Source organism: Xenopus tropicalis, chromosome 2 (assembly GCF_000004195.4).
Source record: "Xenopus tropicalis strain Nigerian chromosome 2, UCB_Xtro_10.0, whole genome shotgun sequence".
Classification (NCBI taxonomy): Eukaryota; Metazoa; Chordata; class Amphibia; order Anura; family Pipidae; genus Xenopus; species Xenopus tropicalis.
In genome coordinates this window covers 10,228,633-10,245,723 of record NC_030678.2, presented here as the reverse complement: position 1 = coordinate 10,245,723, position 17,091 = coordinate 10,228,633, and positions in this window count along the sequence as shown.

Here is a 17,091-nt window from a genome sequence, read left to right as displayed (position 1 = left end):
TTTTATTATTACAGAGAAAAGGGAATCATTTAACCATGAAATAAACCCAATAGGGCTGTTCTGCCCCCAATAAGGGGTAATTATATCTTAGTTGGGATCAAGTACAGGTACTGTTTTATTATTACAGAGAAAAGGGAATCATTTAACCATTAAATAAACCCAATAGGGCTGTTCTGCCCCAATAAGGGGAAATTATATCTTAGTTGGGATCAAGTACAGGTACTGTTTTATTATAACAAAGAAAAAATTGGAATTATTTGCTTATAATGGAGTCTATGGGAGATGGCCTTTCTGTAATTCGGAACTTTCTGGATAATGGGTTTCTGGATAAGGGATCCTATACCCTTTGGCTTGGAGTTCACCCCTCGTACATTACTTATTGCTTGTAAGGCGATCACTTGTTTCCAAATAATACCAAACAGGGCCGTCCTATACCCACCGATGATTAGTATCATTCTGACAGCCCACCCATGAAATACTTTTCAAACAGTATAAAGCAATTTTTTTTTTACACAGGACCCTTAACATTTCCAACCTTCCCAACCTGCCAGATGCTCTGTAACGACACCACCACCTGTATCAGCGCCAACCAGATATGTAATGGTATAGCAGACTGCCCTTATGGAGACGATGAAAAGAATTGCGGTAAGGCATGATCCATGATCAGTATTTAATGTGAGGCTTAAGAACTTTTTTATTTTCTGTGTGTCCATAAATTAAATTAACTCTTTAAGTGCCGAGGATTGCAGGAAGAGACAAACTTCATGGGTCCTTTGGGCTGCAGCAAGTGGATTATAAATAGGAAAAGGGTAAAAGGAACAAAGAGAAGTAGAATCAAAGATAAAGAATGGGGGAAAAGGAAGGGGGGAAAGGTCTAAGCAAAAGGGAAAAGCATTAGATGTTACATGAAAAAAATTAAAATGGGGAATGCTGGGGTCTTAAATGAAATGTATAAGTGAACATTTCAACATGAAGATGATGAGAAAGAGATGTCATTCTTAAATAATAAGAACCAAGCTAATATTGAGGTTAATAAAACTGAAGCTCTCAGGAGTAAGGGACTTTGTAAGAGGATATTAAAGAGTTAAATTCGTTTGTGGGGGCAATGTGTTGAGACACTCAATTATGACGGGTAAATTCTGTATAAAGGGACACATAAAATCCCCCAGTGTCCCCTATAAAGACAACCCAAGGCAGGTGAGGTAGGAGATAAAGCTATATAAATATACTATATATGCAAGGTATAAAGTAGAATATAAAAAGTCAAAAATACCATCTTATAAAATCGCAAGGGCCTGACATGATAGTGCTGACTAGTTAAGCCCCTATATGCACTTTGCTATTTGTACAGCTGGAACCACAGAGCACACAGAAAGGTATAAAAGGGGCATCATATACTTTATAAATAAGGTATGACATCCTCTATAAAGGCTAAGACTTTCAGGGTCTCATTGGAAGCTGTTAGTGACACATTTCAGTTGCTGTTCTGTCTTTGATTAATGAATAAAGCATCAGTTATGCTGAGAACCTTGTCTCAGGGTCTTGTTGTATAGTAAGGATCTGGTTGGTTAAAATTACCAACATTATTTGGTGACTGTCCCGACATGCAGGTAAGTTGATTGCTGGACAATGGAAGGAATGGACGTAAGTGAACCTGCAGAAGACTCTATGATGAGTATATATGTTAAATGGAATCCTGCAGAAGACTCTTGGTGAGTATATATGTTATATGTTGTTTTTCCAAAGTTGAAAGGAACATCAAACACATCGCCTATGATTAAGTGCTTAAACGCACGAAACGCGTCAGGCACCTTGTTTTTTAAGATGAAGGAATAAAGATCGTATTTTAAGCAGACTCCACTGTCCGGTGTGTTTGATGTTCCTTTCAACTTTGGTGAAATCTCCCTTTAGCTGCGGGTTCGGGGCCTTGAGCACCCGGACCACCTCTGGATAACGGTGAGCACACATATACATTTCTCTCGGCAAAACCTTGATAATCTTTGGGACCTGTTACTAAGTGACAGGCTCGGGGTTTTTTACACCTGAGCCTCATTTAATTGTTTGGTACGTTATATACTGCTTGTAATTTTATAAAGGGTTATTTTTTGAGAGCTTGAGAGCTTTTGGGGCTTGATTTTTTCGAGTCTCTTTCTCTAGTCTTAGGTATATGTTGTTTTTGTCAACTCTGTTAACTAACCCTAACATTTTGTCTTTCTGTGTCTAATTCTGATAGTAATATCCTTTTTTGTATTGGTTAAATTTAAATACAATCCAATACTACAACAAAGCTAGAATTTAACACAATGAGTGTATGTTGTAAAGAGTCCCTGACTGTTGTGTATACTGTGTGACTGGTGCTGACCAAAGCTGGGACTTAAGCCTGGTGGATAGTGATGGGCGAAATGTTTCGCAAGGCATGGATTCGCGGCGAGTTTCCGCATTTCGCCGCACATCCAAAAATTGTCGCCGGCGTCGAAAAAGAATTGTTGCGGGCGTCAAAAGAATTGTTGCGGGCGTCAAAAGAATAGCCGCGCGACGAAATAATAGCCGCGTGCCGAAATAATAGCCGCGGGCGGCGAAATAATAGCCGCGTGCGATAAAACAATAGCCGTGCGACAAAATAATAGCCGCGGGCGACGAAACAATAGCCGCGCGACAAAATAATAGCCGCGGGCGACGAAACAATAGCCGCGCGACAAAATAATAGCCGCGGGCGACGAAACAATAGCCGCGCGACAAAATAATAGCCGCGGGCGACGAAACAATAGCCCTGCGACAAAATAATAGCCGCGGGCGACAAATTTTTTTTGTCGCATGACATTTTCGCCGTTTCGCTGATCTTTTTAAAGATTCGCGAATTTTCCGGCGAAGCGAAACGGAACAGATTCGCTCATCACTACTGGTGGAACCTCGTGCTCCAGTACTGTGCGTGTAATCCCAGTATAAAAAAACCCCTTGTATGAACTGTCCTTAAGGGAACTCCTTCATGGAGTTTGTATGTGTTCAGGAGTACTCTGTGGTTTCTGTTTATCAGGCGACCGAGCAGGCCAGAGTTTGGAGGACCAGGTCCTCTGAAGGGAATCACTTTAGTGTATGGTGTATGGCTGCTTTCCTATCCCTTTCCCTATCCATGAGTCTGTTTAAATTCATATATGTTCAATAAATATTATTAGTATTGACATATTTGAATTTAACAGAACGTCCTTACAAAGTTTAGAAAGCCTCACACTGCCAGTCCTATCCCCAGTAAAAACACTGCCCCACACTGTACACTTCACATAGATAAAGGATATTATCATATGTCAGTCTCTCTATTTTTCTTGTATCCAAACATACTCTTTTTTGGCATTTGTATAACAGGACTAATTCTCATTTTTCTTCTGTATATCTGGGATTACTGTCTACATAGACAACATGTTCCATAGGTTTAGACCCAAACCTTTACCAGCTATGCTGGAAGAAATATGTAATCAAAACCCCTTAAATGATAACGGTCTCATTAAATATCATGAGAAATGGGTCAAATGGGGTAAAGAGAAAGATGCTGCCTTTTCCTGGCCAGAAAATGTTAGCATGGACTCTAGTGACCTTAGTAGTTTATTAAAACAAATTACCAAGTGTTGTGATTTGGTTCAAAACATTTCGTATTTATTAAAAATTCACACTAAAATTGTATATACATAATTATACCTTATATTAAAAATCTAGATAAACTATAACAATACATAGGATAATCAGAAATTCATTTGAGGTACTAAAATAAATCGATTAAAGCCAGCCTGATAGTTCACAGAGTGGTTACATTAACATAATATAGTATAATCAAGGAGTCAATATGAAATTAGCACAATCAGATTATAAATATAGAGTAAAACTATAAAAAGAAAAAGAAAAAAGATTGCACATATGCCCTATCTAAAGTTACATAGTAATTATTACTTCAGTGGTATCTACTTGCCAGCTTCGGCACATCATAAAAGGCAAATTAATCTATAGAAAACTCCCCCGTTTGCACTCCATCAGGGGACAGGTTAACCAGAGGAGATAGACTTTCAATTAAGCGCACAGCTTGTGGTGTGTAAATTTACCACTAGCGCTGAGTAATCAAAATCTGTGCGCACATATATCATTCAGGAGTTTACCGATAGATACTAAATAGTAATTCCCCCCATGCTAAGTCCAATATATCAAGTAATACCCTATATCCCGACCGGGAACTTACTTTAGGGTCGCCCCGTCGGAGGAGCTCACTTCTACACACGGCGCAACGCCGTACGGCACCAGAGAATGACGTCACCGCTATGAGCCGAAGTGAGAGCTACGGGTCCTCCTAGGTGGCAAAAAACCGACGCGTTTCGCGCACCTGCGCTTAGTCATGGATTGTGAAGACATGGGGGTCAGTTCTCACTTATATACCTCCCTGCTACGGAATCAACTCTAAGTCAAACACAAAAGTTAACCCTTAAGTGTATACAGGGTTATATAATGCAAAAATCTAAAAGCCTAAATTAACCAAAAACTATTAAGAGCTGATATATATTAAAAAGTGCATCTCTATCTACAAACTATACACTCAGATTACTTTACTTTATTTTGTATTGAATCTGAGTGTATAGTTTGTAGATAGAGATGCACTTTTTAATATATATCAGCTCTTAATAGTTTTTGGTTAATTTAGGCTTTTAGATTTTTGCATTATATAACCCTGTATACACTTAAGGGTTAACTTTTGTGTTTGACTTAGAGTTGATTCCGTAGCAGGGAGGTATATAAGTGAGAACTGACCCCCATGTCTTCACAATCCATGACTAAGCGCAGGTGCGCGAAACGCGTCGGTTTTTTGCCACCTAGGAGGACCCGCAGCTCTCACTTCGGCTCATAGCGGTGACGTCATTCTCTGGTGCCGTACGGCGTTGCGCCGTGTGTAGAAGTGAGCTCCTCCGACGGGGCGACCCTAAAGTAAGTTCCCGGCCGGGATATAGGGTATTACTTGATATACTTGATATATTGGACTTAGCATGGGGGGAATTACTATTTAGCATCTATCGGTAAACTCCTGAATGATATATGTGCGCACAGATTTTGATTACTCAGCGCTAGTGGTAAATTTACACACCACAAGCTGTGCGCTTAATTGAAAGTCTATCTCCTCTGGTTAACCTGTCCCCTGATGGAGTGCAAACGGGGGAGTTTTCTATAGATTAATTTGCCTTTTATGATGTGCCGAAGCTGGCAAGTAGATACCACTGAAGTAATAATTACTATGTAACTTTAGATAGGGCATATGTGCAATCTTTTTTCTTTTTCTTTTTATAGTTGTACTCTATATTTATAATCTGATTGTGCTAATTTCATATTGACTCCTTGATTATACTATATTATGTTAATGTAACCACTCTGTGAACTATCAGGCTGGCTATAATCGATTTATTTTAGTACCTCAAATGAATTTCTGATTATCCTATGTATTGTTATAGTTTATCTAGATTTTTAATATAAGGTATAATTATGTATATACAATTTTAGTGTGAATTTTTAATAAATACGAAATGTTTTGAACCAAATCACAACACTTGGTAATTTGTTTATTAGAGCGCCAACTCTGGTTTCAGATTGTTTTTTGTTTTATATTGGGATTAGTTTGGAGGAAGGCAGCTGCTCAGCACTAAGTTCATATATTTATTTATTGATTTATTTAATTTCACAACTCTGGTGAGGTTTAAATATAACTTTACACGGTGGGGATTAACATTAGTTAAGCGCGGATAAGGTTAAATACATTTTAGTTTATTAAAACAGATTAAAGATACCGTATATACTCAAGTATAAGACGATCCGAATATAAGCCAGGGTACCTAATTTTACCTAAGAAAACTGGAAAAACTTATTGACTCGAGTATAAGCCTAGGGTGGGAAATGCAGCAGCTACTGCTAAGTTTCAATAATCAAAATAAATACCAATAATATTACATTAAATGAGGCATCAGTGGGGTATATGTTTCTAAATATTTAATTCAAAGAAAAACAGTAAATTAGCTCTGTATGTGGAGAAGAGGGTCAACAAAAACAATATGGTATCAACAATGATAGAAAAGAGTTCTACCCCCTAAGCTCAATCAGCAACTAAGCTAAAACACAAAGAGTTAAAATCTTTCAAAACTATATATAGTTTATATAGAATATAAAGTGCAATGTCTAGTGCAGAATGGGACAGGTGAGGATGGTTGATGAAGATGAATTTGGGAGCCAGGGCACTGGAGGGTCTGGTTAGGGGGGGCCTAATTTGCACACAAAGGACAGAGGGTGCTAGTCTAGAGGGACCCATGGTACCCGACTTGAGTTTAAGCCGAGGGTGACTTTTTCAGCACACTTTGGGGGCTGAAAAACTAGGCTTATACACGAGTATATACAGTAAGTGCAAAGGGAAAGATCTTGACTTGCATGTTGTATATTATAATATTTGACAAAATTATGCCAATTCTAAAGTGATTACTTTACCTCTTACTTATAGTCATGGTTTATCCCTATCAGCTGACTCAGATTCAGCTCCTGCTATAAGTAAGCTATATTCTGTCCTTAATATGGATGCTCAAGGGCAATTAAATCAGGCCCTGAACACCCCAGTACAAGACCAAATAGAGTCTCCTGGTTCTAAAATTCCAGAACTTTTTGTTCCACAGGAGATACAAGGTTCCTCCACCCTATGGGATGTAGAAGCACTTTACAGGGAGGGAAGATTTTTAAACTTAATTTCACACTCAGTTTTCACGCTAGTTTTACCACATGTGTTAAATTCCGCGCTGAAAAGAATATGATCGCATGATTCACTATAACTTTGGCGCGCTAAATATCGCATTCGGCCAGGCGAAAAATTATAGAAAAGTACAGTAAATGAGTTTTTGGCAATAAAATATGGACTTACAGTGTTATTTATTCAAGTATGTGTCTTTTTACTCAATTTTACTAAAGTCTCGGCATGTATGGAATTTCCCTACTAATATACAGTACTATAGCGGTAAATATTTAGTCGCGATATTATACAGTACTATAGCTGTAACTATTTAGTCGCACAAAATACATTGCTAGGTATAATAATTATAGAAAAGTACAGTAAATGAGCTTTTGGCAATAAAATATGGACTTTGCAGTGTTATTTACACAAGTCTGTGTTGGCCCCAGAGGGATGCAGCCGCCAGTTTGCAGGGAAATGGTCATTTTTAATACGCAAGCATTGGCGTGTATGGCTAACATGGCGTGCGTTCATTTGCACGAGTATTTATATGCGGCTACAAGTGATGAAATGTTTTGCCAGGCATGGATTCGCAGTGAATTTTTGGACGTGCGGCGAATTTTTTCGCAGCAAATTTTTTCATGCGTTTCGCAAAACAATCCCGTGTAGGGGCAGAAGCGAGGGGCCTGGCCGACCGATATCTGGCCTGAAATTGGCCAGATATCAATCGGGCAGGTTGGAAAATCCCGTCAGATCGGGGACTGCATCGGCTCGTTGATGCAGTCCCCGAACCGACTGCCCCATTGCCGCATGCAGAATTCGATCGTTTGGCCCCAGGGATATCGGGTGAAGATCCGCTCGCTTGGCGACATCACCAAGTGAGTGGATCTGCCAGTGGATGGCCAGCTTTACAGAGAACCATGGCTGTTACTAAATTAGCCACTAGAATAACAGCCCTTTATGGGAATAGTTCCTGTTACTGATTTACCATATGTAATAATCTTTATGCTTCCTAAACAGAAACACTAACAGCCCCACTAGTACATTGAAAAGATTTAAGTAGCCCACCAACTAATGAAGATTAATCTCTTTAGGGCACTTGTTGTCATCACTTCTTTCCTTTGTATTACAGGTTGATGGTCTGACCCATAAATGAAACTTTACCCACAGTTGGAATCTTCCAATGAACGCTGGTCCTTTCCACACTAAACAAACTTTCACCTGCTATTACTCTATTGAATGGACAATCAATGGATGCAATCAGAGGACTGTTTAAAATCTCTACACGTGGCTTCTTTACTTTTGCCCAATCCCAACAACAGCACTGTGGGCTAACTACAAACTCTTACACCTACATAAACCTACAGCAATAGCTGAGAATCAAAGTGACTGTTGGGGATGTTTCTGTATCTCAATTCATAGTCTTTGTACTCTGTATAATCTATTCAGATGGTTGGGAAATGTGGGAAGAGGGGATTATCTTTCTTGGAAATCCATACAATTGTTTGTTGCTTTTGTTATCGGCATATACCTACTCATAAGAATATTACTATGTACCATAAAATGCTGTACCTCCTATGTTTTTAGCAATAATTTGAGTTAGTATTGCATAGATAAAGGAGGATTGTAGAACTGTCTAGCCTTGCAATATTGATGAAACTATATCTGCATACATGTTAAAGCCTGTTTATCACTAGTTGCTAATGATAAATTGCTTCTATAATTCAACCTGAAGAAAGAAAAGTTAGGTAATAACCTCTGTGGCTAAGCTGATAAAAAGGTATCGGGGCAGAACTTAAGACCCTAGTGTTGATAAAGCTAGTCACCATTGTCAGAATGTCCTTACCCTAGACCCTCGGGGTAGTCCCTTTCCATGCATATATACCGTCTCATCGGCCAAAACAATTCTCTGGATCCTAGTAAAATGGTGGCTCAGAAAGAGATTCATTGACCTGGGCTGTGGGTTGTATTGTATCAGTGTGTTACAATGTGTGCTTTCAACAAATAGACCTATTGTTGTAGGGCCAACCCCATTGCAGTCCTATCGACAAGCAAAATATAATAATATAAAATACCTACACCCCAGTGCAACGTCAAGATATATATACATACATACATATCAGCACTGTGTCAGGCCCCTTGCTGGTACCTTACATATAGAGATAATGATGGCATTTTCCCGTCATTATATGGCACAGGAATCAGACATGGGGATAAAGGGACAGACTTGTTCAGTGCTGGGAAACTGTGCTTATTGCTCCCAACTCCAATTGCAGGAACAGAGAACAGGGAGCCGGATTTACTCACATCAGCTGGGATTCTCATTGGGGGATTATTTTGCATATTTATGCAGCCACTGGCTCTGGAGAGCTGGGAGGAGTTTCATTAAACAATGCAAAAAACTCTAAACCCCACATTACATTACATGGCAACACAGGAACCAGTGCAGTCTGCATATTATGATTCTTATTATTAATCAGCTTCTATGGCAGATATTACCTGTCGTGCTGTTTTGATAATTTTCTACGTTCCCTAAGCTCCGCCTCCCAACAGCAGCCCAGAGCAAACTGAGCATGTGCAAGCCCTAAATCTTGAAAAGATGGTTTAACAAAGTAACAAGATGGCAGCCCCCTGTGGACAACTTTGAAGGCATAAATCATGACTTTAATTAGGCTTCTCAACCTCTGGGCTTGTGCAGTAAGTTCATAATGTTTATGTTTATGTTCAGTATACAAAATACAGCATTTCTAATGATTTTCAATTTTAGACTTTAGTTCTCCTTTAATACAGTCGTTGACCATGGAGTTTTGGAGAAATTTTATTGTACAATATTGCTTTAAGAATACAACCCTGATGTTGCTGGACTACAGTTCCCAGCATGCCTCAGCCTTATTATATGTTACATTATTCTGGGGTTTGTAGTTTCGTTGAGCAGTGCAGCAGGGTTTGCAACCCCTTTATTGATGTTTGTTAAAGGAGAAGGAAAGGTTTAATGACTGTGGAAGGGGATGTCAAAAGTTAGGCTCCCCCCAGTGATTATAATCACTTACCTGATACCCCAGGCCGGTGTGGGGTGCACATGTGCAGTAAAGTGAAAAGCGGAGCTTTAACAAGAAAGCCGGCTATTTCTCTCTACTGCGCATACGTCGCCCCCAAGATTTTGAAGAAGAGGATTGCCTGCATGTACCCCGGCCCCGTGCAGTTTTCCCACTAACAGGAGAATCGGCCTGGGGTATCAGGTAAGTGATTACAATCCTCCACAGTCATTGAACCTTTCTTTCGCCTTTAAAGTGCCTTGGGTGCCTAACTTGAAATAAAACATAAGGGCAGTTAGGCTATACCCCTGAGTTCCAGCCACACCAAGATATATGTTCAGACATGTCCCCTATATACCTAAATCCCCAGGTAGGCCATATCCAACAGGGTGTCCCATTGGGTGCCCCATTTCCATTTTTAGAGCAGAGTGGAGAGAGTATTTTACCCAAGGCACCACAATCAGAGGGCCCCCTATGCAATAGAAACAGATAAAAGCACAAAGGGCATATTATATTGTGTAACCATGGGCCTCCAGCTGTTCTTCAACCTCCACTCACATCTCCCAGCATTGCAGGACAGCTCCCTTTCCCTTACTCCAGCCCTGGTACCTCCAGAGATTTCTCACAATGAAGGATCATGGGGGCTCTACAATGTAACATTAATGCTAGCCAAGAGATTACCAGAAGTTGTGCTTTGGAGAACATTAAAGTTTATTTTGAACAAATCTATATCTGTATCAGTCTGTGTGTGTGGTTCTTATTGCCAAAGAATGGGTTATACACTGTATTTTGCCAAAATTCTGAACACGTGTGAGTCTTGCTATTGTCATCTCTGAGAATCTCTTGCTGGACTACTTGCTTGACCCATGCTTGACAAAGTGAACATTTCTTTTAAGTTCTGCAAATTTTGGTCCAGCACTGAAGCAAAAAAAGTCATGGATTGGGAAACCAGGGCCCAGTTGCATTAGCAATCCTAAGAACCATCCCCTGGCTAAATGTATCCAGCCTTAATGGTAGAAGGATGACAAGTGGTTCCCCCTACTGGTGTATAATGTAAGGAGGCGCTTATGGAGGATGGTGGGAGACACGAGGATCCTATGATAGTGAAGACTCCAGTGAAGAAAGATCCCTGGGGTAAGGAGGCGCTTATGGAGGATGGTGGGAGACACGAGGATCCTATGATAGTGAAGACTCCAGTGAAGAAAGATCCCTGGGGTAAGATCAGACCCCACTGAAAGTCAGGGAAGAGGACAAGCTAATGGTAGGCTAGATCCAATGTATAGCTAACCTAGAAGTCATAGTCAGGGTTATGTAGTAGAGAAGTCCAAAGCTCTTGGGCTACCTGTATCATTAAATTCCAGCAATAAACTTATAGCAATCATTTAAGAACGATTGGACCCCAGATTACTGTGTGTGAACCCTACCTCCTACCTATAGTAAAAGCCGAAAAAAAGTTCAGTGTAACCCATGTTTTAATGGAATAGCTAGAGGGTGACAAATAGCATTATAGTTTTATCTAAGGTACTGGCATCTTGAATGATTGATGTGGAGAACATGCAAAGGGTTGAATGATTTTACTTTTATTGCAAATGTCCCGATGGTCTATATATGATAAATGGTCCTAGTCTCCTATAAAAGTCCCTCTTGTGTGATAAAAGTTATCTTTGTTATCTGTTTCAGTCACTAGATGGCAGTGTAAGAAAGGGGACTCCTCTTGTAGAAGGTTCTGGAGGGAGGTGGACCCTCACTGTCATTCAGGAGGCACTGGGAAGTCCATATTAGGAAGTCAATGGAAGAGCCACTAACAATGACAGGGCCTGAGGTCAGGTGAGGAAGGGGCCTAAGATGAGAACCATTTTTTTCAACAAGCTAAGGGTAGTCTGGATAGTCACCTCAGTTGGTGAATGATAGGACGAAGTTAGCCAGCTGAGGCTCCACCAAGGACAAAAGAAGGAGTCTGTACTCCAGGGTTCCCCACCAGTCAAGGACCCTCTGATAAGGGCAAGACAATGTAGGTCCTTGCATTCTGCATAAAGCAGTGCCCCTTTGCTGTGTACTTTTTCCTTAAGCCAGACATCTTTGGGCTAAGAGGGTCCCCATGTGAAGGAAAATTTCAGGAAAATGGGCAGTTTGAGAAACGAAAAACACTTCAAAACCCTGAACTGTTTTAACTGAATAGTGGTGATGAACTGTGATCTGACTGAGAATAAAGCTGTTCTTGAGTAGTGATGAGCGAATCTGTCCCGTTTCAGCGAAAAAGTTTGCAAAAGTTTGAAAAGATTTGCAAAATGGCGAAAAATTCAAGAAACGCATAAAAAAAATTGACAGGTGCGTCAAAAAATCTGTGCGTCATTTTTTGGACATGGACAACTTTTTTTGTTGTGCACTGAATTTTTCCGTGAATCCATGCCAGGCGAAAAAGTGTGGACCTCCATTTTATTTTCTACCAAGTGTGCACCTAATGTCTCCCTGTAACGCTGATGTGCACTTAATACCACTAAGGTCTTATTTCCCCATTGGCCTCTGTTACAAATGAATTGGGCAAGGTGCAACATGCAGAAATCATTGGTTCCCAGACTTCTTTGTTTTCCTGTGATGGGACCTCCATCCACTCTTCAGCTTCTAATTCTTCCCCCATGGAAACAGAGACCAAGTACCTACAGAGAGTACCATAACAGCACCGCAGGTCTCCTGTCCATCTCTTGGCTTGGTGCCACCAAGTCCAACTTCTTCTAGGCTGGCTGGAAGGCCAAGAGCTCAGCTCACATTTTTACCAGTTGAGCGATGTGGTTCATATAATAAATCCAACTTTATGGGCAATATTTTAATACACGTAAAAAACATTTTCATTTCTATGTACAACTCCTGTAGTAAAGCTACAACTCAAGCACTGCTGTATTGTGGGAATGCTTGGCAAGTCATAATTTAAGTGATAGGTCTACTTGGGAGCCCCCACTTTGGTAGGTACACCTGAGGCTTTGCCAACGGCTTCCCCCCATTTATATCTTATGGCCCCCCAGGCACACAAAGTTTATGTTTCCATGTTTACAAATAATAAGGGGCACATTCATCAAAGTACGATTGAGTCTGAATACAAAAAAAATTGTGTTTTTTTCGAAGTCTTCGAACTGTGCGTATTTTCTGCGATTTTGTCATTTGCACAAATTTTTCGTACTTTGTGTCAATTTGCGCAACAAAATCGTATTGTCGCGCCGAGTATGAAAGTTTTGGATTCATTCAAGCTTCAGTATGGTGACTTTCCTTGGGCCGGGTTGGAGCTGCAGAGTGCCATTGAGCCCTATGGGAGACTTTCCTTGGGCCGGGTTGGAGCTGCAGAGTGCCATTGAGCCCTATGGGAGACTTTCCTTGGGCTGGGTTGGAGCTGCAGAGTGCCATTGAGCCCTATGGGAGACTTTCCTTGGGCCGGGTTGGAGCTGCAGAGTGCCATTGAGCCCTATGGGAGGCTTTCCTTGGGCCGGGTTGGAGCTGCAGAGTGCCATTGAGCCCTATGGGACACTTTCCTTGGGCCGGGTTGGAGCTGCAGAGTGCCATTGAGCCCTATGGGAGACTTTCCTTGGGCCGGGTTAGAGCTGCAGAGTGCCATTGAGCCCTATGGGAGACTTTCCTTGGGCCGGGTTGGAGCTGCAGAGTGCCATTGAGCCCTATGGGAGACTTTCCTTGGGCCAGGTTGGAGCTGCAGAGTGCTATTGAGCCCTATGGGAGACTTTCCTCGGGCCGGGTTGGAGCTGCAGAGTGCCATTGAGCCCTATGGGAGACTTTCCTTGGGCCGGGTTGGAGCTGCAGAGTGCCATTGAGCCCTATGGGAGACTTTCCTTGGGCCGGGTTGGAGCTGCAGAGTGCCATTGAGCCCTATGGGAGACTTTCCTTGGGCCAGGTTGGAGCTGCAGAGTGCCATTGAGCCCTATGGGAGACTTTCCTTGGGCCAGGTTGGAGCTGCAGAGTGCCATTGAGCCCTATGGGAGACTTTCCTTGGGCCGGGTTGGAGCTGCAGAGTGCCATTGAGCCCTATGGGAGACTTTCCTTGGGCCAGGTTGGAGCTGCAGAGTGCCATTGAGCCCTATGGGAGACTTTCCTTGGGCCGGGTTGGAGCTGCAGAGTGCCATTGAGCCCTATGGGAGGCTTTCCTTGGGCCGGGTTGGAGCTGCAGAGTGCCATTGAGCCCTATGGGAGACTTTCCTTGGGCCGGGTTGGAGCTGCAGAGTGCCATTGAGCCCTATGGGAGACTTTCCTTGGGCCGGGTTGGAGCTGCAGAGTGCCATTGAGCCCTATGGGAGACTTTCCTTGGGCCGGGTTGGAGCTGCAGAGCGCCATTGAGCCCTATATGAGGCTTCCAAAATCATGTCAGAAAGGTTTTTGTGACTATCGGATCGTACTACGATATTTTCATATGACCACAATATGAAATTTTCGGAAATGTCGGATTTAATATGGATTTTTTGTATCATGCTTTTTAAGGTACGAAAATTGTACTTTGATGAATGTGCCCCATAGTGTATATAGAATGGGTTATAAGATAAGATAAATATTTGAGTTTTAGTAAAAATGCCCCACAGACACTAGTCTAACAAAGAAAAAATACACTTTAATATTCTCCAGTGCACAACTCCTTGCAGCCTTTTGGCTAGTGTGAATCTCGCGGTTTAGAGCCCACATGATTCGTGTGTTGGTTTTCGGGCAAATGATTAAGTGTCTGGGCATATCTGGGAACATGGATATTTTTGATTTTCAAATCCTGGGAAAGGCACGCTGTCCAAACTCAAGAGGTTTTTACATCACCAAAAAGTTACATAGTTACATAGTTACATAGGGTTGAAAAAAGACCATTGTCCATCAAGTTCAACCCATCTGAGTAAACCCAGCACACAACCTATACTTACCTATCTATACAGTCACATACATAAACTATATATACAACCAGTAATACTAACTGTAGATATTAATATCACAATAGCCTTGGGTATTCTGCTTGGTCAAAAACTCATCCAGGCCCCTCTTATAGGCATTAACAGAATCTGCCATTACCCCATCACTAGGAAGGGCATTCCCCAACCCCCTCACTGCCCTCACCGTGAGGAACCCCCTACGCTGCTTCAAATGGAAGCTCCGTTCCTCTAATCTATAGGGGTGACCTCTGGTGCGTTGATTGTTTTTATTGGAAAAAAGAACATCCCCCAACTGCCTATAATCCCCTCTAATGTACTTGTACAGAGTAATCATGTCCCCTCGCAAGCGCCTCTTTTCCAGAGAAAACAACCCCAACCTCGACAGTCTCACCTCATAGTTTAAATCTTCCATCCCCTTTACCAGTTTAGTTGCAGTCTCTGCACTCTCTCCAGCTCATTAATATCCTTCTTAAGGACTGGAGCCCAAAACTGCACTGCATACTCAAGGTGAGGCCTTACCAGGGACCTATAAAGAGGCAAAAATATGTTTTCATCCCTTGAGTCAATGCCCTTTTTTATACAAGACAGCACTTTATTTGCTTTAGTAGCCACAGAATGACACTGCCTGGCATTAGACAACTTGTGATCTACAAAAACCCCTAGATCCTTCTCCATTAAGGATCCCCCCAACACACTACCATTCAGTAGATAGTTTGCGTTTATATTATTCCTACCAAAGTGCATAACTTTGCACTTGTCAACATTGAACCTCATTTTCCAGTTTGCTGCCCAGTTTTCCAATTTTGTCAAATCGCTCTGCAAAGCGGCAGCATCCTGCATGGAATGCACAATTTAGTGTCATCAGCAAAAATAGAAACAGTACCCTCTATGCCCCCCTCCAGGTCATTAATAAACAAGTTAAAAAGCAAAGGACCAAGGACTGACCCCTGCGGTACTCCACTAACCACACTGGCCCAATTAGAAAATGTTCCATTTACCACCACTCTTTGTACTCTATCCTTCAGCCAGTTCTCTATCCAATTACAAATATTATGTTCAAGGCCAATATTCCTCAATTTGATCATTAACCTTCTGTGAGGTACTGTATCAAACGCTTTAGCAAAGTCCAAGTAGATGACATCAACTGCCATTCCAGCATCGAGGTTCCTGCTCACCTCCTCATAAAAGGCGACTAAATTAGTCTGGCAAGATCTGTTACGCATAAAACCATGTGGCACAAACTAATAGTATTGTGAACTGCAATGTATTCAACTATCCTATCCCTTATTACCCCTTCCAGAAGCTTTCCTACTACTGATGTCAGACTAACAGGCCTATAGTTTTCAGGCTGAGAACGAGATCCCTTTTTAAATAACGGCACCACATTAGCAATCCGCCAGTCTCTCGGCACCATGCCAGACCTCAACGAATCCTGAAAAATTATGTGAAGAGGCTTGGCAATCACAGCGCTCAGCTCATTTAATACCCTGGGATGAATCCCATCCGGCCCTGGACCTTTGTTTACCTTTACATGTTCAAGTCTCTTTTGAATTCCCCTCCGAGTGACCCACGCGTCAGTAGCTAAATTACTAGAACTGGGCATATTAAAAGGGAAGCCTTCATTATCTGGCTCCTCAGATGTATAGACAGATGAAAAATAAGAGTTCAAAATTTCTGCTTTATTTGCCCCCTTGTACCTGATGAAAGTTTCTGCTGTCCCAGCTAACTTGAATGCTTTAAAAGCATGTTTTTTATTATCAACCTCGACACTAACACTTTTATTCAGCCATAAGGGTTTTGCTTTGCGATGCCTCTCCTTGCTTACAAGGGGAATATACTGTTGTGTATACCTGCAAAGCAATGTTTTAAAGATGTTCCATTTTCCTTCTGTGTCTAACCCCATGAAAAGCCTTTCCCAGTTGACACATTGCAGAGATGCCCTTATACTGGCAAAGTCTGCACGTCTAAAATTAAGCGTATTAGTTACTCCCTTATAGCGCTGTCTCTGCAGCATTATCTCAAAGGAGACCATGTTGTGATCACTGTTCCCCAAATGCTCACCCACACAAATGTTAGAGATAAGTTCAGTATTATTAGATATTACCAGGTCCAAAATAGAATCATTCCTAGTGGGTTCTTGAACCGCCTGAAATAAAAGGTTGCCATTTAGCATGTTTACAAACCTACTAGCTTTTTCTGACTTAGCCACCCCATTACTCCAGTCAATGTCCGGATAATTAAAGTCCCCCATAATAACAACTTGACCCAATTTTGAAGCCTCCTCCATTTGCAAAAGTAGCTGGGACTCATCCCCCTCATCTATACGGGGGGGTTTATAGCATACACCAATGATCATTTTCTTTGTGACCTTCAGCCCTACTGAAATTTCTACCCAAAGAGATTCGACGTTTTCATTGGTAAT